Here is a 26,656-nt window from a genome sequence, read left to right as displayed (position 1 = left end):
TGCTTTATTTTTTGTTTGGTTTTTTGTGTTTAATTTGGGAACTTTTACATCTCATACATTTCAGATTTCATATTTTTCTTTAGTACTGTGACCCAGAATGAGGATTCTTTGGGGAGACTAACTTAACAAGTGACAAGTGACTGCCATTTGTTAAATTTATTTTTGAAACATTATCGTAAACAAATACTAAAAGGTTTATTTTACTGTATTAGACTCATCAGAGAAGCACTTGTTTGCTTTCTGAACTTAAAATATTGGAAACATGGAGGTTTCATTTTCTCATACAATAAAATAATTAAATTATACCCTGCTTTTTGCCACTAGTATTGAAACCAACAGTACACAATTTTTATGAAAATATTTGAAAAGAAAAAATACTGCAAAATATTGCTTTTGCATAATCTCAGCGATAAAAATGTTAAGTAGTAGCAAAGGATGAGACAATGGTACACAGACTAGGCATAATCATAATCTTTGCATGCTCTAGAACAAAAATGTTGTTAAATTGGTAGCAAGGCCTGTTCAGGCCTCTCTATGTCATGCTGTTTCCACATAGTCTTATTTCACAGAGGTCTAATAAAACAACAGCTTCTTAATTTTACCTCTGTGCTTTCCCTGAACATTTTCTGAGCTCATTGGCACTGTCAAACAAACACAACATAGATCTCTATGCACTGAGTTCACTTTCTCATGAGTATAGTGGTAAAAATCTCTTTCTGTCTTAGCGGAGCAGAAAGGAAATTTTATTTTGTTTCCTCTTTAAAAGATAGAGTTTAACAACTCAGTTGGTGAAGCTCAAGTGGGAGTGAAGGAAGAATCAGGGCTGCAATCAAGATGTACAGGGAGAGTTCCCAAGTTCAGGAGCTGATCCAGCAGCTCTGGGCCTCCATCACGATCTGGAAGTCCTTGGCAGGTAACCAGGAGAGGAGGGAGCAGTGCCAGGAGCAAGTGAGAATGATTTAAATTACTCCAGGGACTGTGAGTGATCCGGAGCATGGCAAATAGACATGTAGCACATCAGTGAGGGTGTGGCAAGGCAGTTTGCAGGCTAGTTTGTGCAGGTAGGATGAGCAGGAAGAACTCCTCTCTGGCCATTGGAGAGCAGCCAATAGAGGCAACAATAGACTCAGTAGCTGGTAAGGAAGAGCAAAGAAATCATTCTTACAAGCATACCAGGTTAATCTTCCTCAGTTATGGTGTTGACACGCCCTACTACTCAATCCCATGTAGCTGCAAGGGTCACTGAAACAGCTGGGTCCAAGACCTCCAGCCAGCCAGGCCTGCCTATGGTAGATGGAGCTCTCCAGGTCACAGAGTGCCTGATGTCTCTACCTAAGCCTGGGGTCAGCAAACACTTTTGTAGAAGGTGTGCTGTGGTTGAGGAGCTGTGTCACCAGGTGAAGCAGCTACAGGAAGAAATGGAAAAGCTGAGTAGTATTTGAGCAAATGAGCAAGACACAGACCAATTATTTTCAGAGATGCTACAGTCTCAAGACTCTCAGGAGTCTCAAATCTCCATTATAGTGAAGAAGCAGATGGACTCAGAACCCTGCAGAATCCAGTCCTAATTAGTCAGAAGACTGTTAGCCAAGGATTTGTTGCAGATGAAGACTAAGCACTGACTGCATGCACCAGGAGGAAGATTCCTCCTTCCCCTCAGAATTTGACTAATAGGACTAGTGTCTTCTAAAACAGGTATGATGCTCTGGAATGCCAGACAGCTGATGAGGTGAGCAAAGGTCCTTCTGCCATAGTGGGACGTCCTAAAATAACACCACGTGTACTCTGTCCCACAGCCTCCTTTTTTAAGAGGAAAAAGAGTAGTTGTAATAAGGGGAATGGATGGTTCAATGTGCAGACCAAACCCAACTCACAGGAAAGTCTGCTGTTTCCCAAGGGCATGGATAAGAGACATTACTGGAAAATTCTCCAGCCTAGAAAGGCCCTCTTGTTAGTGTTCAAACTGGCAGTGATGAAATAACAAAGAGAAGTCCAAGAGAAATCAAAAGAGGCTTCAAGGCTCTGGTATGATTAGTAGAGGGATCAGGAGCACAGGTAGTGATTTCCTCAATCCTTCTGTAACAACAAATAATATTGAGAGGAATAGGCAGATCCATCAGGTTGATGCATGGTTCTGAGGTTGGTGTCAATGGAAAACTTTTGGATTTGTTGGTCATGGGAGGATCTACTCAATGCTTGTTCTACTGACACCCAATGGGATGTACCTAATTCAAAGGGAAAAAGGGGTTCTAGCACAGGAGCTGGTGGGGCTAGCTGTCAGAACTGTAAGATAACTCAGAATGGGGGAAGAGGAAAAAAACAGGCTCACCAACAATGAGCAGCGGGATGATGTACCAAAATTGTAAGAAATTAACACTAATGGGGTCCCACAATCTACCTCATAAGTTGTTGGCTCTAATGTACCACACCTGAAATGTTTACACTTATGCAGGAAGCATGAGGAACAAAAAGCAGGAGCTCAAGGCTTTGGCCCAGTCCCAGGGATTTGACATCGTTGCATAAGTGAAACCTATTGGGATGAGTGATGTGATGAGTGCCCTGTTGGATTGTTCCAGGCTCTTCAGGAACAATAAGCGGAGTGGAAGAGGCAGAGGGGTGACACTGTATGTAATAGAAGGGTTAGAATGCATGGAGCTCACAGTTGGCAATGGCACAGTTTAAAGTCTCTGGATGAGAATCAAGGGGTAAAAAAATAATGAGGATGTCACTGTGGGAGTCTACTATAGACCTCCCAGCCATGACAATGACATAAATTGTTCTTTGAGGAGCTAAGGGGCACTTCCAAGTCAACTGTCCTGTCCTTAAGGGCATCTTCAACTTGCCAGAAATTAATGGAAACCATCACAGAGCTGGTACAACCCAGGTCAGAAAATTCCTAAAAATCCAGGATGACAATTTTATGGAACAGATCCTGAGGGATCTCACTAAGGTAGATGTCCTGCTTGGTCTACTGCTTGTAAACAGAGTGTATCTTTAAACAACATAGAAACTGATGGCCTCCTTGGCCACAGCATCCACAAAAAGATCTGGTTTAAAATCTCTTTTGACAGAAGGAAAAATACCAGCAAAACCTCAGCTCAGAACATAAGAAGACGTCAGGTTGCTCAATGAATTAGTGAGTAAGAGCCCCCAGGAAAAAGTTTTTGCAGGTAATGAGGCCTCTCAGTGCTGGTCACTTTTTAAAATGATGGTGATGACCTGCTAAGGGCACAGGAGCAAGCAATTGCCATGTGTTAGAAGTCAAGGAGGTGATGTAGAAGGCAATAGAAAAATTATAATTGGCAGTGTAAAAATAACATCATCCTGTTATAGATTGAGGGTGGTCACCTCACAAACAGATTGCACAGAGATGTTGTGTCAACCCCACCCCTGGAAATGTTCAAGTCCAGATGGCATGGGGCTCTGAGAAATCTGGGCTAGTGAAAAATGTCCCTACTTACTGCAGGTAAGTTGGAACTAAATGATCTTTAATGTCCCTTCCCACCCAAGCTATTCTATGATTCTATGGTTCTATAGTTCTATGAATGGAAAATTATTGTCCTAAAGAGGACAATCACAAGACAGTCCTTAAAAATCCATAGAACTACTGTGCAATAGAAATGTAGAAAGTGAGAGTTACAGGGCTCTTTTCTTCTTCTCATCTCTAATATTTTTTTGTCTTTTTATGGAAACCAGCAGCTTCATAATTATCTTTTTTGCAGACAAGAAGTTATACGGCCAGGGAAATCTTATGATCTCTGACAATCTGTGTGGTAAATGTCTCTGATCAGACTGTGGCTGTGTTGCTCTTCATCCTTTAGATGGAGTCACTTTATAGCCAGGCAACCCAAAGCATCTACAGTTAAGTGTTTACATCATTCTGAATCCACAGTTATAAATTTTATTGACAGGGGAAACTAAAACACAAACTAGTCCTCAGCATTCTTCACTTGCACTTTAAGAAATGAGAAAAAAACACCTGCAAAATATTGAAAAATTGTTGCTATTTTATCTATAGTCCAATAATTTTACACTCTATTTAAAGTACAGTACGATGAATGGGGGAAATCTAGCATTTAATTTTAGATCTCCAGAGACAAGAAAGGCAAAAAAGTGTTCCTGCACCTTTCCAGAGAAAGAATGTGTATGCCCTGCATTGGTAACTCTAAGTGTGTAAGCCACTTCAGAAAGAAAATTATCAAAGAGCAACATGACTGAGCATATAGAGTAAATATACACAAGAAAGGACTCACAGGTGTGTAGTGAAAACATGATGGCAACTGAAGTTAATCAAAGTAGTCTATCTAGCTCTAATTGAAATGGGAATAAATCTCACCCTCTCACTTACAGTCTTAAGTGATACTTGAGATCTTCAGTGCTTTAAGCCGTTGAAAATCAGAGAGCATCCTGCACTATGAGTTTGCACTCTACAGAGGAAAGGGGTCACTCTATAGCTGCTTCTTTGAGGACTTCTTTTGTTTTGTTCTTCTTTCCTTCAGTAACTCAATTTCTTTCTCATCAGTCTCTGATAATGAACAACCTTGTACTATGTCCTCTCTGTGATTTAGTTTTGATTTGAAGTGTATCAGCCTTTTGCTACAAGGACTTCTGCAGTAACACATTAAGACTTCAGTACTCTTGCAAAGATATTCACTAGTATTTGGGGGTGCAGGGGAAGAAAGGGGAAAGTTGAGACATAAACTGTTAAAAGTTAAATTCTTTGTATTTAGAATATTCTACCTGTCTACAAACATGAATATAATATCATGGTTGCCAATATCAAGAAATATTTTCCTACATTTCCCAGCAAGTTTTCTTTTTATTTCCTTGTAATCTTGCTTTCCAAACTTCCCATAATTGGCTTTAACACTTTTTAAAAGATAAAGATGTTACTTAGTGTCTTTCATTTTGTTGGTTTCTGATTTATTTTTTTTTTTAATCTGCCCCTCCCCTCAAAACAGAAGCATCTGATAATAGCTCAATAGAAGCAGGGAAATGCCAAGATGCTTCTGTCAGGTATCACCAATCTCTTGCTTCTGCAGGAGCTCCACTCCAGTCTTCCATGTCCTTCTGGGTTCACAACACAGCATAAAACAGAAGTCACTGACTTGCATATACACAGTACCTCCCATAAATATTCTGTAGAGGAGTGAACATCCTTCTGTATTCCAAGAGTTAGAAAATTCAGAAAAGGGATAGATCCAGGTGTTGATCTCTGTGTATTGTGTTGTGTACTTTGGGGTAGAATAGAGTTACTTTTCTTCATAGATTGTGTGGGCCTATAGTTCACATCTGTGACTAAATACATTGTTGGTAACATAAGAAGAATTTTGCTATTGCTGAGCAGCATTTATTCTGTGTCAAGGCCTTTTCTGTTTGTCATCCTCCCCCAACAGTGCAGACTGAAGGTGCACAAGAATCTGTGAGGGGACCGCGTGGGGACAGACCACCCCAAGTGAACAGATATCCCAGACCACATCATTGCGTGCTCATCAGTAAAAGCTAAAGAAGGAAATAGGAAGGCGGGATTTTCAGAGTGATGACATTTGTCTTTAGAAAAAATCATTACATGTCATGAAGCCTTCTTTTCTGGAAATGGTTGAATCTATGGAAATCCCCTACTACTTAGTGTATTTTGTATAGGGTGGAGGATCTATACCTGCTTTGTGAGCAATATTTTCTTTAATTTTTCTGTGGCAGTCAAATACATTATAATTTTCAAACCTTTCCAGGAACTCACATAAGGAAGAAGGCTGGTTTATAGACCAGCTTCAAATTTTCATGAGAAAGGTAAAAGACTATTCAACCTAATCAGTATAAGATTTCTTCTGGATATATGCAGGAACAGAATAAAGCTCATGGAAAGTTAGTGCTAAAAAGGGACATAGCTAGAAAGATGAATGCCTCTGGCTTTAGATAGCTGCTGAGAAGTGAATTTTTATTACTATGATCTTTGTAGCTAAATATCCAAAGGGGAATTTGAAATTTGGATATCAATTGCCTATACATATGTATATGTGTGTATATATATATATGTAGGTGTAGAAGAAGGGATTACAGGTGATCTCGCCCCTGATAAGTCACAGTTGTACCAATTACCAAAGAGGAGGAACAGCCTTGCCCTTAATGGGTCACAGCTGTGACTTATAAAGATAAGCGCGATAAAAGGGATGGGTTGGGTTGTCATGGGAGAACTTTGGGGAAGAGGAATCATCCTGAGGAAGGACTGAGCCAGAAGGGCTGGGTAGAAACAGGAGAGAGAATCACTACTGTGCGGTCAATCTCGGTCTGCTGCTAGAGCCTGCTGTTGGAACCTGCAGTCATAGTCAAGCAGGAGCAGCCTGCATTCAGAGTCTGCAAACTAGTACATACAGTCATAGTATAGCAAGAAATAACTGCAGGCAGAGTCTGGCAGGGAAGGCAAGAGCAGGATCTTGATGTAGACAGAGTCAGTGAATAGTTGGAGTCAGGGTAACTGAACTGTTATCATGCATTTTCATGCTGGACCCTTTTCATACTGTAGTACACAAGAAGTTTGTCTTGGCTCATTTCTACCCCTAATAAGAGGGCTGCTGTAGCGTATATATATGCCCATATTGCAAATATTTGTTTTAAAAATTATGCTAGAAGAAAGACATAGAGAGAACTAGAATAGATATAGATAGAATATAGATATAACTGAAGAATTGTAGAATAGTTTGGGTTGGAAGGGATCTTGAAAGATCATATTGCACCTCCCCTGCCATGAGCAGGAACACCTTCCAATAGAACAGGTTGCTCAAGGTCTCCTCTAACCTGCATTGAACATTTTCAGTGATGGACTGTAGACAATTTGTTTGGGCAACCTGGTCCATTCATTCACCATTCTCATCATAAAAATGTTTTTTCCTTTTGCCTGATGTAAACCTATCTTCTTTAACTTAAAAGCATACCCCTTGTACTATCGCTATATACCCCTGGTAATATCGTACTTTCTCTATCTTTTCTATAGGCTGCCTTTATAGACTGAAATTTTCTCAGTCTTTCTTTTTAGGAAAGGTGTTCCAGCCCCCTATCATTTCTATGGCTATCATCTGGATCATCTCTAACAAGCACATGTCTTTCCTATGTTTGGGACTCTAGAAATGGATGATGTACTTCAGGTGAGGCCAATTAAGAATGGAATAGAGCAGGGAGAATCACCTCCCTCAATCTTCTAGCTGAACTACCTTTTATGCAGCTCAGAATATAATCACTTTTCTGGGCTCCATACTCACATTGCTGGATCATGTCCAATATTTCATCCACTCCCAGACTCTTTTCTACAGGTCTGCTTTGAATCAGTTTGTGCCCGAGTCTGTGCTTATGCTGGGGATTGCCGTGACCCATGTGCAGAATCTTGAATTTGGCCTGTTGATGTTCATAAGATTCATACAGTCCCATTCCTCAAGGAGTGGTTATACAAGTCCGTCTGGGTAGAATCCCTTTCTTCTAGCAAATCCAATGCATCGCTCAGTTTGGTGTCATCTGCAGACTTGCTGACAGTGAAGTCTATCCATTATCTGTGTTGTTAATGGTGATATTAAAAAATACTGATACCAGACCTGACAGCAGGGACAGCAACAATTAGTGGTTTACATTTAAACATTGAGTCATTAACTGCAGTTCTTTGTGTGTGGCCATCCATCCAAATCCTTATCAAACTAAGAGTCCCTCATCAAACCCATATCTCTGCAATGTAAAAGTAAGAATGTTGTGGGAGATTCTATCAAAGTGTTTAAATAAGTGCAAGTAGACAACATCTGTAGCTCTTCCCTTGTCCGGTGATGTAGTTACTCCACCACAGAATGCCATGAGACTAGGCAGGCAGAATCTGCCTTCACTGAAGCTGTGTGGGCGGTATCTAAGCACCTCCCTATCTTCCATCTTAACATATTTTCCAGTACAACCTGTTCCATGATCTTTCTGGGCATGGAGGTGCGGCTGACTGCTCAGTAGTTCCCAGAGTCCTCCTATTTACCCTGTTGTAAAATGGTCATTAAGACAGCTATAATATTCCAGTCTCGCTTCATTATTAATATTGTATAATTGAAAAAAATATAAATTTTATAATAAATATACATTGTATAATTATGAAATTTATAAGGTTTACTGTATAATACATTAAATATTCTGTATTATTATATGAGCCTATATATACTACTGTATGATGAGAAATATTATAAATTATAATATATTCATATTTTGCTATATAGCTTAGAGTATATATAAGCATATTTCTGCTATAGCATCTCCAAGTTTTTCACATTAAAAACATTGTTTCATTTACTCATGTGACAGTATTAAAAAAAAATTAAAACTTAAAAATGCATAGATGATGAGAAGTGTTGATAACTGGTGCTCTTCAGTGTTCAGAAATTAAAAATCAGTATTTCAAAATCTCAGTCTTTTCCATCATTGCCTTCTATTTTCAATGAAAGTTAAGAATTTGCTGTTCATGCTTATGCTGAAAAAATAATATTCTACCAAACTATTCAGCATTATAAGACTGCTGGAGGAATATGGTGCTGTTCAGAAGTACAGTCTGCAAAATATCAGCCTGAATAGTATTTCAAAGTATTCATTTCAAAACAAAAGGCAAACTTTGACAGATGCAGAAAGGAAAAACTGAAGAGAAAATTACAAGCCTATAAGTAAGATGTTTAGTATAATGTGCATTTTCATTAAAGCTGAGAAAAATGAAGCAGATAGTTACAAGAAAATATAACTGCAAAGCAATCACATAGAAAGCATTTCTGAGATGCGTGATAAACCAGAGCTGAAAAAACAATGGGCTTGAATAAAACTAGTAAATCCTTGTGAATTAAAAGACACTTATCTAACTATTTAAAATACATTGAGATTATAGGTATGCACAAAGCATGTAAGGTATTGTTATCTTGGCAGGCTGACAAATGATTATTTAGCTGGACCACTCTTTATTTCACTCTTAAGAAAAGGGTGCATTACTGGTTATATGAATTATCAGCAGATTTATGGGATTTAGTAGTTAGGAGCTGTGGTTTATTCATTATCAAGCAAGTACAACTGAAGAGATGAAGAAAAACTGCATCACGAATGTTATAAAATCTCAGAAGATAAAATATCTGTGTAATTTTGTTTTGGAAAAAAAGGTAAACTTTATAGTAATAGTTCTGTTGTTCTCCTTGCCTCACGGGTATGTTTTCACACATGACAAGTTTAGAACCAGGATTACCATCTCAGAAATAAAGCTAGTAATATAGCTCATTTTACACTGTGCAGAAACTCTCCTCTATCAAATAGTGTTGAATTAAAATAAAACATGACAGGTAAGAATTCTAAAACTCTGATAAAATACCATAAACATATGCATTACTTTTATTTCATTTATTTAAAGAGTTAATTAATAGTCTGTCTCTTTATATTTTAGCTGGAATATTCAAGTAGGTAATGTTTTCACTGACAAATTAACATCAATTCCTTTGAAAATAAAGTTGTCTATGAGGGGTTGCCTTTGTTGAAGCCATTTTTCCTGGCTATTTTACTAACAAGCAGGCACAATGATAATGTTATTGTACAACCACTTCTCCCATTTCTTTTTTATCAGTACTGAGAATGCATTTATTGGCAACCACCCGCAAAGCATCATCTCCCTGAATTCTTCAGGTCTTTTTATATTTGAACTTAGAACATCATCTGATTTCAATATTTCTTTCCGTCCTACCCTTCTAATTCCGTCTATTCATCTATTCACCCTTTCTGGTTGTAATAATTCTTTTTTCACTTTCAATTCTCCAGGCTGTCCATTGCTCCTCTTATAAAACACCACCTTAGAAAAGTCCTTACTCATTTCAAGCTACGCCTATATTGTCAATCTTCTCTTTCCTAGTAATTTGCTTCTCAACTCTACTTTGTGTCAACATTCTAATTTATTTTGTTCTCCCCACATGCAATTGCTATTACCTTCTGTGGTGTTTCAGACATGTCACTTGTCTGTAGTCACCCTAAATCTCCTCTTCAGCTGAATTCTCAGACTGAAAGGTTCTGTCACAGCTAATATTCCTTCACAGCTCTAGAGATAATGAATGGTAGTGAAAACAGTGTTTATTGTCCAATACATATTTGACAGTGGAGTTCAGATACTGCAGAACTGGAAGAGTGAGAGGCTACAAGAGTGGAAAACTTTTATTACTAAAGTCAAGTTTCAGAAAGATAAAGAATATAAGCATAAGGAAGTTTAAAAAGACATTGCATTAGTGAATGTATGCTGAAGAGTCAGATACTACATTGTGTGATCTGTAAATGTGAATTAACAGAAAGGGCAAGAATTAATAGAAAGAGCAATTTGGTTTTGTACAAATATAACTTTATTAAACTTTGACCAGGTCAACTGTTAATTACTTCCTGTATTTATTTTTGTTTGGTGTATTAAATAATTATAGTGTGCATTCTTTCAATAAATAAAAAAAAAGTCGTGCAAGTATCAAAAATTAATTGCACATAAGGAAAATAAACTAAACAAATCAATCCCTGGACTAAATTTCTTCAAAAATGAACACTATTAGGACAACTAAATTTATTAAAGTATTGAGCATCTTCTGGATAACATTTATCAAGTAGTATAAAAGCATGAATTATAGCTTTCAAAATCTAGAAATATAAGCCATCTTTATTTTCATTTTTATCAGAGTTTTAATGTGCTCCAAACACAGTATCTGTGTTGTTTAAAATGTAAATAAATAAATCAAATTTAACAAATTACTTTCTTCAGCTGTTTTGCCTCCAAAGAGCTTTAGTTCATTACTCTTTTGGAGAAGAAAAGCAGATAAAGGAATAAATCAGATATCTTTATATTCAAAATGTTAGTTTTCCACAAAATAAGGGGTTTTTATACCTTAAAACAGTTGTCTTTAATATTGTCAGATAGCATTATGAAAATAAACAAACAAAAAAAAACTCCCTGGATACAACCATATGGATACATACGTGCATATTTATATGTAACATACATACACGTGCAGATATGTATATGCAAACACAAAACAGTTTTCTTCCTTTCCAGTTATATCTTTATGTTTGGAGTTCCATAAATAATCCTTCAGGTAAAAAATCCCAAACCTTTCTACTAACTCACAAAAAATAAGATTATTTTATCCTTGCAATCTATTAATATTGCCTATGCACATTGTAACACTGAAGTATCAGAGTAAGTATGCCTTTAAATATGATCTTCAATTCAGCTGGAAATTTTGAGTTATGGAACTACTTATTAAATATTTATAATTTTCCAGAATTTCAGGTGAATCTATTAAAAGTTCTTTTGCATCTCCTTTGTAAGAAATTAGGTTATTCAAATATACAATAGGCCCTTATTATGGTGTATTAAATCAAATTAATTGGTCATAGGCAGATTAGACAGGAAATATGTATCTCATAATGTTAAAAATATTACTGATCTACATACCTTCTCTATGTAGACAATGCATAATTTCACTGTAACTAAGGGTTTCTTTCAAAATGTTGTGTAGAACTTTAACATAATTAGGGCTCATGTCTGCTGGGACTTTTTTACAAATTGAGATATAAATCCCAGTTGTAGCAATATAAATGCCAAATATGTTTATGAAAAGAAAAATCATCCAATCATTTTCATTAAATCTCTCATTAGCTGCATTGACTAAAATGAAATATATAGTGCAAGTTATTTGATATATAGGATGTGAACCAGCATTTGCTCAAGTAAAAGAAGAAAATTTATTTTACTAAGCCTTTGTATGAATGTTTATTTTAATAGTGGTAAGTGAGGGTGCCTTTATTGCACAGTCCTGACCATTGGATCTATGTTTTCCCCTTTAATCTGTGTTAGAAATAGTTCAGTATGTAATTTCTATTTCATGCTTTCACAGTTTATTTCTTTTAATCAGTCCACATCAACGATACTTTTCTCTTACCTTAAATACGCAACAGCTTTTTATCACTGTATTCTATTTTGCACGTGTGAAAAGCTTAAAAATCCACCAAGTAACAGAAGAGCAAGAAGAGGTGCAATCAGCTTTTGGACATAACAATGAATACTCAAAAAATGAAAGGAAGATGACAAAATTATCACGAAAGATCCATCTTCAGAATCTGAAGATATCATAAGTACCTGATTTTCAGTTTCAAAAAAGAGACAAACATGTTCTGGTTTCTCTTCCTATCTGTTTTGTATTGTATCAATAATGGAGAAAATGTCTCCAGTCTTGCAGACCTTGGTGCCTTATAATATAATAATTAGAGAAAAGCTTCACAAAGAACTTAGGATACATTATGGCAACACCTGTTACTTCAGGCACTTAGTATCATAGTGGGAGAAAGAACATGCAGCTGGAACCATGTGATGTTCTCTAAATTCAGTGGGTTTTTTATGGTTTCCTACAGTTGCAAACAACTATAGAAGTTGGGCATCCAGCCTCAGTTGTACCAAGAGTCTGGCTGGCCCCAAAGTTACCCAAGTGAAAGTGTGGTGCAAGTTAACTCTGTTGGCAAAGCTATCTGTAGTGTAGGTAGCCCAGATAAAAACATGGAATCAAATGTTTTGTGAGTTAATTAATTATTTATGCATCTCATAATCTTACCTAAACTCTGTATGTTTCAGGTATCAGATTGTTTGGAATTTGGTTTTCACTCTTTTTGTTTTTTACTAAGGGTATTGCCCTCTGACGATTTTCACCAATAAAGCTTACCACCTATTTGTTCAGAACGTGGCTTTAAATAATTATAAACACTCACACAGAAAAATATAACACAAATATTTATAGCTGATTTTTTTGAATGGTGATGTTGCTACTTTAATATTTTCTTCTTTTACTATTCTGGAGTTTCCAAATGTTTCATTGATGTATTTTTTTATATATTGGAACAGTATTTTACTGTAACTTATTAATTAAAACAAACACAATAGTATAAGTTAAAATAATTTGGTGAAGATCCTACCAAACCAGGAAAATATATATATGAAAATATATATATTTTTAATTCAAAACAAAAAGAAATCCCCCCACTTTTTGTTGTTTGAGATAGTACTCAATTATAAATAGTTTTCCTTTACCCTGTTTTAAACATTTTTTCACTAGAAATAAAATTGTGATAAATAAAAGATCACAATTGTGAGAAATAAACCGGCAGAGAGAAAGGTCAGAGAAGGAGAGGGAGGAGGTGGTCCATGCACTGGAGCAGAAATTCACTCCCCTGTAGTCTGTGGAGCAGGCGGTAGTGAAGCAGGCTGTTCCCCTGAGGCTCATGGAGGAGATCATGGCAGAGCAAAGAAAAACTGTCAAGAGGAATAAAAAAAAAATCTACTTTTATAAATAATAATTTCACCATTTTGCATCACAGTATATACACAGTTCCATTTGTTTATTTCATCATTCACAGCAAAAGGTAATGATGTCACAGTCCCTAACCCATAATTATATTTGCTTAATCAGAGTCGTAGTGTTGTCAGTACATCCTCCCTCTCATAGCCTGAGAAGCATGACTGTAAACATGATTTCCCAAATATTGTCAGGTAAGATAGTGACATTTACAGGGGAAAAGGTTTTGTTTTTCTTTCTCTATTCCTCTGTGACAGAAGTTGTAGCAGTTTCTCAAATACCTGAACATGAGACTCCTGGCTGAACACTAGAACCTGTGCCTTATTGCAGGTATGTCAGAGAGGCAAGTATCAAAATGGATCTGTTTTACTCATCTGGAACAAAAGTGCTACCTGGACTTTGAAACTGACCTAAAATCTTTTATCAGAGGTTAATGAAGGAAATGGAAAGACCCAGAGTGACATAAATATGGAGCAATAACTAAGCACATAAATTATGCTGTACTGCCCATTTTTAATAAGTACCACAATACTGCACATGACAATTCTAGCACCGACAAGCATAGCTAGCTTACTTTAGCTTTCACCTTCCAAAACAATATCATAATATCAAAGCAAAACAACCACACAGTATTTAGTGTAGACAGGGCATTGTACACTGGTGTAGGTGTTACCTGTACTCTATGAAATGCTGAGTTTAGTTTCCTCTACAGTTTTTGTTTTTAGTGTGCAGTTAAGTTGCAGGTTAATAGTAAAGTGTGGACTCTAAAATGAAAATAGCACAATTTCTTGATATTTCTGGCAAACATACAAGATAAAATTTACCTTAGTTTATATAATTTTACATAATGTAAATTGCAAGAGAGTGGCTTAAATTTAATCTATGAAATCCAAACACCATAAATCATCTAAGGATTTGTTTCAGAGATTTTTTTTCTGTGATAGAGTGTTATTGGGAAAATTCATGTAATGTGATTGTCAAAATTTAAATATGTGTCAATATCAATATCTATCTCTTTAAGATAATTATGTACACACAAATGTAATAAACAGGCTACTGACAGAAAATTGTATACAGCAGATAGCAATTATGTGATAGAAAAAACCTCACTGACAAATCTTTCACAAATTTAATATTGACTTGCTGGCTTTGGTCCCATGCTGTTCTTAAAAAGTTGAAGGATATTTAGGATTGTAACTGCACTTATTTAGTAGCTGACTGAACAGACTAAAAGCCTTTTTTGTCTCATTGAAGTTCCACAGAGTTTAATATTGAACAATAATTCTTGTCAAGATCCTGCCTTACGCTATTAAAGATACATGGTATTATATATTCTTTTTCAGTCATCATATGAAAACATATTAATATTCTAAACTTTGATTACTCTACAGATAAACATCATATTACTACCAAAATTAAAGTTCAGGTCAAACTGAGGAGAGACAGAATGATAGAAGGGTAAGTATAACCAGCCAGTTTCTTCTGAGCACGAAAACATAAGCAATGAATACAGCACTAAAATTACAGACAATTTAGTCAGAAAGTCTGTAGTCAATGCTTGTCTAACAACAGTGAATACAGAGAAATAAAATTGTTTGACAGGAAGACAGTTTATTTTATCTTTTTACAAAAAAACCCACCCATGTTGATTCCTGCATATTTCTTTGTTTGTGTGCTGTTGTAATTTCATGTCTCGGTCATTAAGTAGGATGGACAGAAGATTTGCAGAAAAAAATTCAACTTCATTATTGCTAAATACCTTACATTACGCAAAATTAAACAAAATGACACTAAGGCTACAAGTATCCATATTACCCTCATAGGTACAAGACATAATTTTTAATTCCCTAAAGTAATTTAAAGAAGTGTGATATATTAAGCTGCTCTCTAAACAGTGTGACAAAACATTTTTCATTTGATATTGAGATGCAAATTAAAAATTTTCTTTCTGGGCAGCCGTGAAAACAACATAGTGAAGGATTTATTTGAGGAGCATAAATTTAGGAGCCCCAGCCATTTTATCACACTAATTTCCTTTTTTTCTTTTTCCCAGAACAAAGAGCTGAATGACTAATTTAGTAGGAAAACAGTTCAACAAACAAATTTTCTATCCCTCAAGCATTTCTTTAGACCTAAGCTCCACTGTATTTTGAAATTACTTATGTCAAGGCCATTGAGATTTCTATTCTTAGAACAATAATTTGTTTTTGCATAGAATTACTATCAACTGTTTTGTAGTCTGTGAGCTACAGAGGCAATAATAAAGAAACATTCACATGGCCCATTTACTGGATAAGGTTGCATAAATTCCATCTGATTATGTATAAGTGGTTATTAGGATAGTATCTCAAACAAGAGTCATGAGAGAGCTATAAATCCTCAAGCTGTCTATTACAAAGTCATTTTACAGGATCTGTGGGTTTATGAGTATTGGATACTTGGTTGACTATGATTTCTGGACATCAGCAAATGGTATTTTTACTGGCAAGCTTCAAACTGTGGAGTTCAAGTGCCAAACAAGCCTGTACTTTTAAATCAGAAGTATTAAAAGCAAATAGGAGAAAAAGTCATTGATAACAGCAAACTCCTTTGGGGCTTGAGAGAATGGAATTGTTAAACCTTGGCAGATTTCATGAGGCATTATGAAGTTCTGAAGAAAGATATGTTTTCTTATGAGAGCTGAATGCAGTAATTTATCAGCACAAAGGTTTGAGTTTGCATAGATCCTTGGGCTGCAGCACAGAGAAATGACAGAAAAGCTACTAGTATTCAGGGGACAATTTTAAATCTAGTAGTTTGTGTCATTAAGACATAAAGGCCTGAATTCTTTAAAGTTCGCCTGTTCATTAATTAATTTATTTTCAAGATCTCTCATCCCTACTGTGATCCAAGCCTATCCATGATCGGAGAGAACTTCTAGTGGGGCAGAAAGAAATCCTACAGTGCTAAAAAGGCTTTGAGGGAGATCCTATTACTGAGAGTGTCCCAGGGTGCAAAAAGACGTAGGAGATCACATTTAGAGCATTTCACCCTTAAAATACTGATTAGACCTTACTGATTAAGGGTGACACACTTTCCCAATACTTTCAAACCTTTTATTTTATGCTACCCATCCAATCAAAATTGCAGACAAATGATTGTGTCTTGAAATTTCCTATTTTAATTTGCCAAGTTTGGTCATTTTGTGTAGAAATCTTATGAGCAGTTTTGCCACTGGAATAATTATTTATTTACATAGAATCAAATATTTCTTTCAGTTTTGTGTAGATATTTCTGCTTTTTAGTATCTCTTATGAAAAATAAACTTTGGCTAATAAACATTTCGCTTTTCTGGTTAGAGATAAATCTTCAGATGCAAATCTGAGACTTGATATAGGATGAGCAGAAACTTTTTTTGGCATAAAACATAAAATAAATCTGAATAGAACCTACCTACAAAATAAATTAAGTTCAAAACATCCAAGATGTCTTGAGACATGAAAAGAGGACGATACCTTTATTTTTTGTGGGTTTTTTTTTCAAATTTATAATTAGGCTAAGGGTGCTGCGCTAAGCAATTTCTTTGTGTCTTGATGGCTATGGTATTTGGAGGGGTTTACATCTACTCACTCTTTGATTCTCCAATGAACTTCAGTAGATGCATTCATTAAGATTCAAAATGATACATGATAATTTGAGCTTTTATTTAGAAAAACCCACAAATACTTTAGAGCCCTGAAGATAACTGCTTACATGACTGTTTCTGAAAGTTGAAAATATCTCTTGAAGGTGAAAAACTAATATTAACTTCATCATCAATATCATGAAATTCATTCAAGAAAGTACCTTTTTAAAAATATTTTCAATAAAGAAATATCACTTAATCTACTTGAAGCCCTTCACAGTAAAGCAGAATTTAATTGTTTCTTATTAGAGCATTGTTATCTCGAAAAAGTGGATTGTCTAAGGAAAATTATAATTATAAGTTCGGACTGCTAGCAGATCACCCAATTTCCTGACATCCTGCCCCTTTCCTGGTACCAGCAGTGTAGGTGGGAAGCCTCGCAGGTTATTCGCACAAAGTGTGATTCTGTGCGATAATTGTACCGCTGAGCAAACGAGATGTGTCACGGCTCTCACCCACAACCAGAAGGCTTTGGCACTACTAGCTGGTGCTGCCAGACAGCCCACACACTGAGTGTCACTGAGAGTCCACTGGAGACATGACATCACTTATGATCCTGTTTTTGCTGTCAGTGACTGGGTGAGTCATCTTATGGATGTGTTGTTCCTAATCTTTCTTGCTGTTCAGTAAAGGTTTACATTATGATATTTTGTCAGACTCATTTCTGTTCAGATCGTACAGCAGGAATGAACAACATCTGTCATTCATAGGGGAAGAGGTGTCCACAGCAGAGACCTATGCCTAGACTGTCTACCTAGCTGTAGGCCAGCTACCTTGTTGGTATAGGAGCTGGAGAGACAATATCAGGGGAAAAAGAGAAGAATTTAATAGTTGAAAAGTGAAGGCAGACAAATTAAACTAGAAACAAGTTGGCAAAACAAGAAAACAAGAACAGTAAATCACTGTAACCATTTGCACTCACTTGGGAATTTCCAAGGAGAAAACACTGGGGATTTTTGGAGCAAGGTAGTGTTTTATTTGGGCAGGGGTATATAATTACAAGGGCTTATTCTTGCTTTATAACATAACAGTAATTACTATAGCTCAATGTTGTTTCTTTTCATACTGAAAAGCAAAGAACAGGAAGGACAGAGAATAGCAGAGATGAGAAAACTAGTATCATAATAATGGACCCAATCCAGATTAAAATAATGAGGGGAGGCTGAGCTGTTTGAGATCCCATTGGGCTACAAAGGTTTGCTTTACTTATTTAGGGGTATTTTGCTTATAGTACTGAGGAGGTCTCTATTGAATTTCTATAACTGATCTCCTGAAATGAGCTCCAGCGCTAAGACTTCACAACTGTATCACTGCTGTTTCTCCTCTGGGTTAACTTTGTCTAGACACGTATTGCTCTGCACCAATGCCAAAGAAATCTGTACAATAACACCAATTTTGAGAACCATTTCATCAGTTTCATACTGCATTGAAATAATTCTAAATATCATTCCATCAAAGTCATAATTGATCCTTGACTGCCTTTTTCTCCTTCTCCTTAGTCAGTTTTGGAAGTCCCTGCTTGATTAGACAAAAGATAGTGACTGGTCAGGAGAATAATCTCTTTACTTCAATTGCATTCAGTATTTCAACTTTTCAGCTCTTATTAAATATTAGTGAAAGCATTCAAGAAGTGCAAATCGTGGTGCTCTTTTTTAAACAAATTCCTTCAGATCATCTGTGTGCCTGGTCAACTACTTAGATGTCAACAGCCAAGATATTAATCTCGTCTGAAATTCTAACTACTTCCACACATGGTAGCCAAATATCAGAAGAAAAGTCCTATATTCATGCTTGTGGTTACTGAGGTCATAATCAGGGCAGAAGAGACCTTCTTCCTTTGACAACAGTGATTTAATTTAGCTTGTAATAACTTCTTCCTATCAAATCACTTGGCATATTGAAACAAATTATACTGCAGCCTTGTATCAAAAACATGGTCTTATTAATTGAAAATGCTTGCCTGGGATTACCTTCTGACAATAAAGCAGAAAGATACACATGAGGAAAATCCTGGTTTACTGCAGTTTTCTTTCTAGAGATTTTGAATTTTAGTCATTAAGGTTAACATTGCCTTCAAGACCACAAAGTTTTATGTCATTCTGTATATTCTAGAGGATTTTTGCCCCAAAATCTAAATTTTAAGATACAGGCACTAATTTTTCTTTCCAGAGCTTTTAAAAAAGGAAAGAAGAGATATATATTGCTTGTCTTTAATATTTGTTTCTATAATAATGTAAAATAATCTTTTCATTTGTCAAGGATTAATTATGAAAATGTGATAATGCATCACATCTCATCAAAAAGACTGAAACGAAGCTATACTCTATTACATTTCCCTTTAAATCTGGGTATTTGCTATAAACTATTGTTTTCAACTTCATATTACTGAATTATGTACTCTTGCTTTACTTTTGCATCAATGGTATCAGATTGTATTGATCTCTGTAAAAAATTAAGCACATGGCCATAGGGAGATATCTAGAAAGGAGCTATATAATTTTCCATTATAGTTAAAAGATTATAAATACATTACAGTAGTTGTAAAACCTCAGATCTCTAAAAGGATGGATATAGAGGCCTAAATTTCACAAGGAAATAATTCATACACTATGATGGTTCAGTCCATTCCTGCAGTAATCACTAAAACTCATTAATATTAAGACCACCCTAAAGCTCGAAAAACAGCTCTGGCTGCAAATATGTGGTGCTACTGCTTCCTGATGCAATTGCTAGGAAAACAGCTGCTGAAGTAAATAAATGTTCTGTCTGTAATACATCTACTAGCTGAAAGAAGGGAGAAAGGGGTTGGTGAGGAAGGGCATGGATATAAATTACCCTCAACGCTGTATTAAAACTCACAGTGCTTTTAATGAGAAATACAATAGATACCATGAGTGAACTCAGACTTTATTGTTCCTATGAAGCCAGATGACTGCCCATTCAGTACTGTTTTTAAGCTCACAAGCAGATCCATAAAATAAATAGGGAACTACCTGAACTTCCTTCAAGAACTCAGAATAACTTGAATTTTTACAGTAAATGCCATAGTGCCCCTGTGACCTAAAAACATATCAGTATATGGAATTCATTTTTCTAAACTGAAGATATACATGCTGCAGCTAGGCCCCTAAAATGTAATGAACATAGGGCTTGCAAAACTGTTAAAAGAGTTCTGCAACACAAAAAATCACAAGTGGAAAAAAAAGGTTAAATAGTGTGGTTAATCAATAAGTTAATATACACAGATGCACTGAAGTTTTGCTCATTGTATCCTATAAAACTACATTCTTGGAAATTAAAAAAAAGCATGAAAATATAAGTTTATGTGGAAAAGTATATTAATTTCATTATTCAAATCAATAACTCCTATTGTTGTTGATGTGCTGCTATAAATTGAGTGAAACTTCTGGTCCATGAACTATAAGAATGAAGCTGCAGAAGGAGCCAATTTGTGCCAATATTTTCAAGAGTGACTAGTCTCCTTCAGTGACAGGTATTGTTAGGATAAGACAGAAGGATAACATTTAAAGACCCGTTGAACCAGATAATAAAAATCTATATCTGACATGAAGCAGTAGAATGTGGCATTATCTTTTACCAAGTCCACATCATCTCATCAAAAAAACCTGGTGAAAATGACACTTGGTTCTCTTACTTCTTGTCACTCACAACAAGCATCAAATTTCAACAGCAAAACTCTATAGTTATTTCTGCCTTTTATGGGAATGTAGATTTTTTGGTTTCTAACTCCTCTTCTATCTGCAGTTCTGGGGTTCAGATCACTGTGACCAAGAGTCAGAAAAAGAAATGTCAGACTACTAAATCTGCTCAAGAAAATATCTGACACTTGGATTGGATGTCAGCAGAGACATCTTGCATAGCAGAAGGATGCTATCGGTAGATCAGCCACGCAGAAAGAATGTAATGAATCCAGATAGTGAGGATTCTAACTTTAGTGCTTTACTTAGAATAGACTCTGTCCTCACATCTTAGCTGGGCCTGCTATAAGCATGATTTGTTTCAACTGGAATTTTAGTGTTAAATCCATATACATTTCTAAAATCATAGAGTATATGCACTGTAAATGGCAACAAGCAAAAAAAGCAAAAATTAACAAATTTTAGTTCATGTCTTATGCTACTTATTCTTTGCAGCAATAACTCTCTATTGTTATGGGAAAATGCCTTATATTTTGTGCCCCTGGCCATTAGAATGCCTCAATTTTTAGTAATTCTTAAAGGTTCTTCTGTGATGTCTTGTTCACAGCAAGTTCACAATCCATTGTATCTGGTGGCTGATTCTTCTGCATTTTAAAAAAATTAATCCATATACGGTTTCAGACTATCTCAGTTTTGTGATATTCTCTCACTCCAGCTTCCCTTCACACTATTTGCCTTGCCTTGAGGTTTATCCATTGTGTCAGTCACTGTGTGAAAACTTATTTCATTCTTCATCTTCTAATTTTGCAAGAGCATTTGCAAGTGTGATGGCTTTTTGCAAGAGAACGAATGATGTTCCTAAGGGTTTAAATATATGTGTGGGTTTGGTTTTTTGTTTGTTTGTTTGTTTGTTTTGGTTTTGGTTTTGGTTTTTTAATTTTTTTTTATTTATGATGATTCCCAAACCCTCAGATTACTGAAGGACATATGGCCACAATAACATTTTCACCAAATGTTATTCTACTAGACAAATTTTAAAAAGCTTTAGTGCATTTTCAGTTTGTGCATGTGAATACAAAATAAGTACTCCAGAAAAGCCACTCATCTAAAAGTTCCCATAAATACTCTGCTTCAGGTTGTCACTAGCTACTGAGCTGTCTCTGCTTGTGTCTAAGGTTACAAATACTGTAATGATAATGTAAAGGTGCTATTATTGCAATGAAGATCTGTGATCCCAAAGCAGTAAAAACTGACACAACAATAATTTCACCTCATTGGTCCACTTGCTGTAACCACACAGATCTTTCTGCAAAGTGTATTCTTCTGCCACTATAGAGCCTATGCCTGGAACCCTAGACATAACAGCATTATTTCCCAATGCACAAACCCAAGACCGTGAGACGGTAATTTTCTTTTTGTTCTTGTTGTTGAACAGGAGGTCTAAAACTGCGCACAAGTCTGTAGATGTAAAGTCACATCTTCAATGATACTGGGCTCCAATTTCAGAAGTAATCTCCAGCTATACATGCAAATTTTAATGCACACTTGTTTATGTATGTGAGTTTTTCTATCTCTGAGAATCTTAGGTTTTCTGTTAAGCTCTCAAGCAATTCACAGCTATATTATTCAGTACAACACTGGGTATTAGGCATATTAAAATGTAAGCTGAAACAGCCTTAACACTTGATGAGCAACTTAATGCTGTTCTGGTGCATGACTAAGAGATTTTAATATATTTTCATTCCAAGGCTGCTTAAAGAGTTACAGACCCATGTAATATCTACCGCTTATTCTCCTTGTGCATGGTCACTGTATATTAAGACTTCTCTCAGATTACTTATGGATACAGGAGAAAACAAAGTACAATACCCATTTTAAAACCTTTCTAGGCTGTATTTAACTACTGTTCAGAATTAAGTGGAGGGTTACACTTTCCAATGATTTAATGGGATAAGTTAGAGCAATGAGTCCATATTTTAATCTAACAGCCATACTGTGATTGTTCCAATTCAGCATTTTTAAAAAAAGATACCTTTCTTCTTGAAAAAAAAAAAAATCCTAATTTAATTTCCCCTTCACTAAGTGAAGGTTCTTCCAAAACTTCACAATTTATCATACAGAGTGTCAAGTAACAATTTTAAATAATTGCTTTAACAGGGATGACTGAAAAATATAGCAACCTCAAACCCACACATCTTGTTTTAATCTTTAATCTAAACTAAACTAAGTTTACATAAATTATATAATTTCATGAGGACATTTTCATGGAAAAATGAGTTGTTGATGCTCCATAGCATACATAAAAGTGTTATTCAGGCCCCAAAGTAATCATGTGTATCACATTGTTCCTTTCTGATTCTATTTGCCTAACCTGGTTTTTGAAAACAGGAGGTATTCCATAACTCAGCTTGATGTGGCTTTGATTCTGCCTAGAAGAAGATGGAGTTAGCAGGGAAGCAGCACTTGAAGAAAGAACTGCTGGGAGATAAGCAAGACCCAAGGAACTGTCAGTCAGGACAAGGTTCTATATTGCTGTGTGCAAGCAAAATCCTTCTTTAAATTATATATTCTAAGTGAAATATGTAACTCCAAGTTCTTTATTAATGGGATATCAGGAAAGAGAGAGAGAAAGTTTTAATTTCTTTATTGTATGAGAGCTTCAATTAATTTCAAACAAAGCAAAAATGCTATATAATGTGAAGAGTAAACTCATCAGAAGTTGTTGGCTAAAATTTTTTATAGACTAAGTCAAATTCCCTATTTCACAAAAGATAACCTACCAATAATATTACCAATAATAACAATAACTTCTAAATTTAAAAACAAGAAGTCTTCCAAGACTGATTAAGGAACACTTCGTTTTATACCATCATACTGTAAAAAAGAAACGCTTTCATTTTTTAGACCACAAACCAGATTTTATGAAATTATACACAATAGGAATTTAGACCCTTCTACTATTCTGTGTAATTTATTTCATTTCATTACCTTGAGTTTTATGCTATGTTAAAGGTTAATGCCAGCATTTTTGCTTTCACTCCCTGAGTTTATTGAAAGCCTTAGGACATAATGTAGCAGAAACCACTTGTGAGGGAAGAGTAGATGCAGGTTTTTTTCAATGTGAGAAATGAAAAATACATAAAGAAGGGGAGTTTTTCAATAACCAAATCTTGAAAATACAGCAGCAGGAGATTACAATTACTGGTATAATACTACCTTTTCACAAGTGGTCGATAGACCTAATGTAGAAAATCCTTATTTTGTGAAGTCTTGTGCTGATCAGTTTTATAGCCCTGTAGTTTAAGAAAATAAGAATAAGAATAAAAATCTTGTTTCAGTTTCTAAGTAAACAGGTTGCTAGCCCTTATGACTGCAGAGAAATGCATGAAAAATTAACCCAAAGATACGTAAGGGGCTGAAAAGACAGAACTGAAAACTGTATTTTCCATAAAGGTATTACAAACTTTTGGTCCCTGAGTCATGCATCCTTAGCGTTTTGGTCCTGGCAATATATTTGACTCAGACTAACTGAAGGTACTGGTCCAGACTCTGACCGTGAAAGACAATCAGGGTGAAAATGAAAATGAAATTATAGAGTCCATGGTTGTGAGGTGATAAAGGAGTGACAGTAGCAAAATCATTACAATGGATTTTAAAAAAGAAATAGTTCATCACACTCTGGAAACAGGTTGATATGGTACTAAGGGAAGGATTTTCAGGCAAAAATAAAAATAAGAGGTGGAACAGCAGGACAACTGGTAATTTCCAGGATGTAGAACATAAGAATGAATGTGGAAGAAAGGTAACTACATATGAACAAGTAAATATATATACACATAGCAGCATGAAAAATGTTATTTGACTTGACATTGAAAAGAAATCATACCATTTAAAATGGAAACAAAAGTTTATAAATCAGTATAAGTTTAAAAATAGTATGGGAATTTAGAGGGGAAATATGTCAGATATGCAAAGGAAAAAAAAAACACCAAAAATTTAAATTTAACCCATTGAGTATCAGATAAAAAAAATTTGTTTCTTAATATTTGTCAAGAAAGGATATTGTGACTAATGGGAAAAACAAGTAGAAGATGAAAAAGAAAAGACTGTAAAGGTCTATTTATTTTCAACAGCATTATTGAAAAAATGGTGCTGAAAAGTTTAACAAGAAAAAAATGGACCTGAATGAAGAAAGATTAAATTTTATGTAGATAAAGGTATTTTAGATAGCATGTTCTGATGAAATTTGCTATATTTAAAGAAGACACTCAGAACCATTTCTGAGTCATTGACAAGTATTATGGAAAATTTACAAAGGAAGAAGTAAGTCTCAACAGACAGTAAAACAGCAAATAGAGAATCTCTGTTTTAAAAAGATTAAGTGCATATGGGGGTTTACAGCTGGGAATTACAGCCATTTTTGGTATCTGAAAAGATGCTAGGACAGATTATTAAACAATCCATTTGTAAACACCAAGAGGATAATGAAATTGTAAGAAACAGCTTAGAGATATATCAAGATCAAATAATGTCAAATAAATCTAATTTCCTCTTTGCTGAAGATAACTGACCAAGTGTAGTGGTTTGACCAGGAAATGAGTTTCTGGAAAAGTTGTGGTCAAACCAATCAGTGGCCAGATTTGAAATTTTCACATGTTGTGGCCACTGGGGACCTGGATACGCCTCTGAAAACACACAGGGGTTAAAAGCAGAGGATTCCCACAGGGGCTTTCTCTTTTGGAGTCCGTGCCCAGCTGCGTCTGGGTGGGGGAGGGGAAGGCCATGCAGCCTGTGAGGAGGGAGGCTGGAGCCCTGCAAGGGGCAGGGGTGGAGGAGACCTGGGATGTTTTGGGCAGCCCCGCCCCGGGAGAGAGTGATAGAGACGGTGCTGGCTTGAACTTTGATATCTCGTGCCAGCACCATGGCCAGGAGAAGAAGCGGGGGGGGGGGGGGGGGGGGGGGGGGGGAAGGTGCCCAGCCACCGGCAGACCTCAGCTGAAGTTTTAATCCTTTGGTGCTGGGACAGTGGAAGCTGTAAAAAACACTAATCCTCCCCAGCTGAGAGTTTAGAGAGGACGGAGGATGGCAGACAAGAAGAAGGTTTGTGTGAGTGAAGAAATACCAGCAGATGAGAAGTGCCCTAGATGGAGGAGATGATTGGAGTGGCCTTTTGGCTGGACTTTCCTTTTACATGGCCACAGGACAGAACCAAATCTTCCTGTTATGTAGAGACTGCACCTTGGGGGAGGCGGTTGGCCAGAAGCCAGGAGTGACAAAGCCATTGTGAGAAGAAGTAGAGGGAACAGAGACTGATGGGGAGGGTGTGGTGGAGCCCTCTGCCTTCAGTGGAGAAGGATCTCTGTTCCTGAGGCCCCTCGGCCCCAGGGGGTGAAATATGGGGGGGACAGGTGTCCCAAATGGTGAGAGGCTGCAAATTCTTGGAACTGAGCGAGGCCTTCTCAAAAGGACCCAAGGAGCAGTTTGGATCCATGGACAGTGGTGAGAGCACTGGACAGGGAAGGAAGATGGTCACCACGGCAGATTCTCTCCGGGTGGCTGCTGCGTATGACATGGAAGCACAGGAGGTTCCAGCTGTGTTTCCTGGGGAGGCCCATGGTGCAAGAGGGAGACTCCTCTCTCTTGATGAAGTGGGGGGAAGTTGTGTGAAGGATGCAATTGGATTGAGAATTCAGTGTTAGAGGGGATTGAGTGTTAGAGTGGTGGAGGGAGGAGGAGTGTTTTGGAGGTATTCCATTGTGGATTGCTGTGTGTGGGTTTTTTTTCCTTTTTTTTCCCCCTTTTGTCTCTTATGTTGTAGATTAATAAAGTGTTGTGTTTTTCCCTCCATTCCCAAGTTGGAGCCTGCTTTGTTCTGTTTCCAGGTCACATCTCACAGTATGCCTTTTGGAAATATACCTTTCATGGGGGGCACTGGCATTGTGCCAGGGTCAAACCATGACACCAAGGAAGCAGAAGAG

At 36.4% G+C, this 26,656-nt stretch overlaps 2 long non-coding RNA genes across 7 annotated transcripts; one reads left to right on the top strand and one right to left on the bottom strand.

Annotated features, from left to right (window-relative positions):
• The first annotated feature begins 2,335 nt into the window (after positions 1-2,335).
• Positions 2,336-22,232, top strand: LOC135293929 (uncharacterized). Of its 6 annotated transcripts, none has more exons than XR_010356045.1 (5): positions 2,336-2,950; positions 3,072-3,170; positions 13,613-13,685; positions 14,747-14,813; positions 22,114-22,232. It is a non-coding gene; the product is annotated as an uncharacterized LOC135293929 (long non-coding RNA). The 6 variants fall into 6 exon arrangements; XR_010356047.1 differs by lacking the exon at positions 22,114-22,232 and adding an exon at positions 17,382-17,596; XR_010356044.1 differs by lacking the exon at positions 22,114-22,232 and adding an exon at positions 17,379-17,596.
• On the bottom strand, positions 10,429-25,419 carry LOC135293930 (uncharacterized). The gene is made up of 3 exons (XR_010356048.1): positions 25,250-25,419; positions 23,895-23,971; positions 10,429-13,312 (listed from the first exon to the last, which is right to left on the bottom strand). It is a non-coding gene; the product is annotated as an uncharacterized LOC135293930 (long non-coding RNA).
• Positions 25,420-26,656: the final 1,237 nt, after the last annotated feature.

This window comes from Passer domesticus, chromosome 2 (genome assembly GCF_036417665.1).
Source record: "Passer domesticus isolate bPasDom1 chromosome 2, bPasDom1.hap1, whole genome shotgun sequence".
Taxonomy (NCBI): domain Eukaryota; kingdom Metazoa; phylum Chordata; class Aves; order Passeriformes; family Passeridae; genus Passer; species Passer domesticus.
Note: the sequence above shows the minus strand (reverse complement) of the source record. Positions and strands in the feature narration are given on the sequence as shown.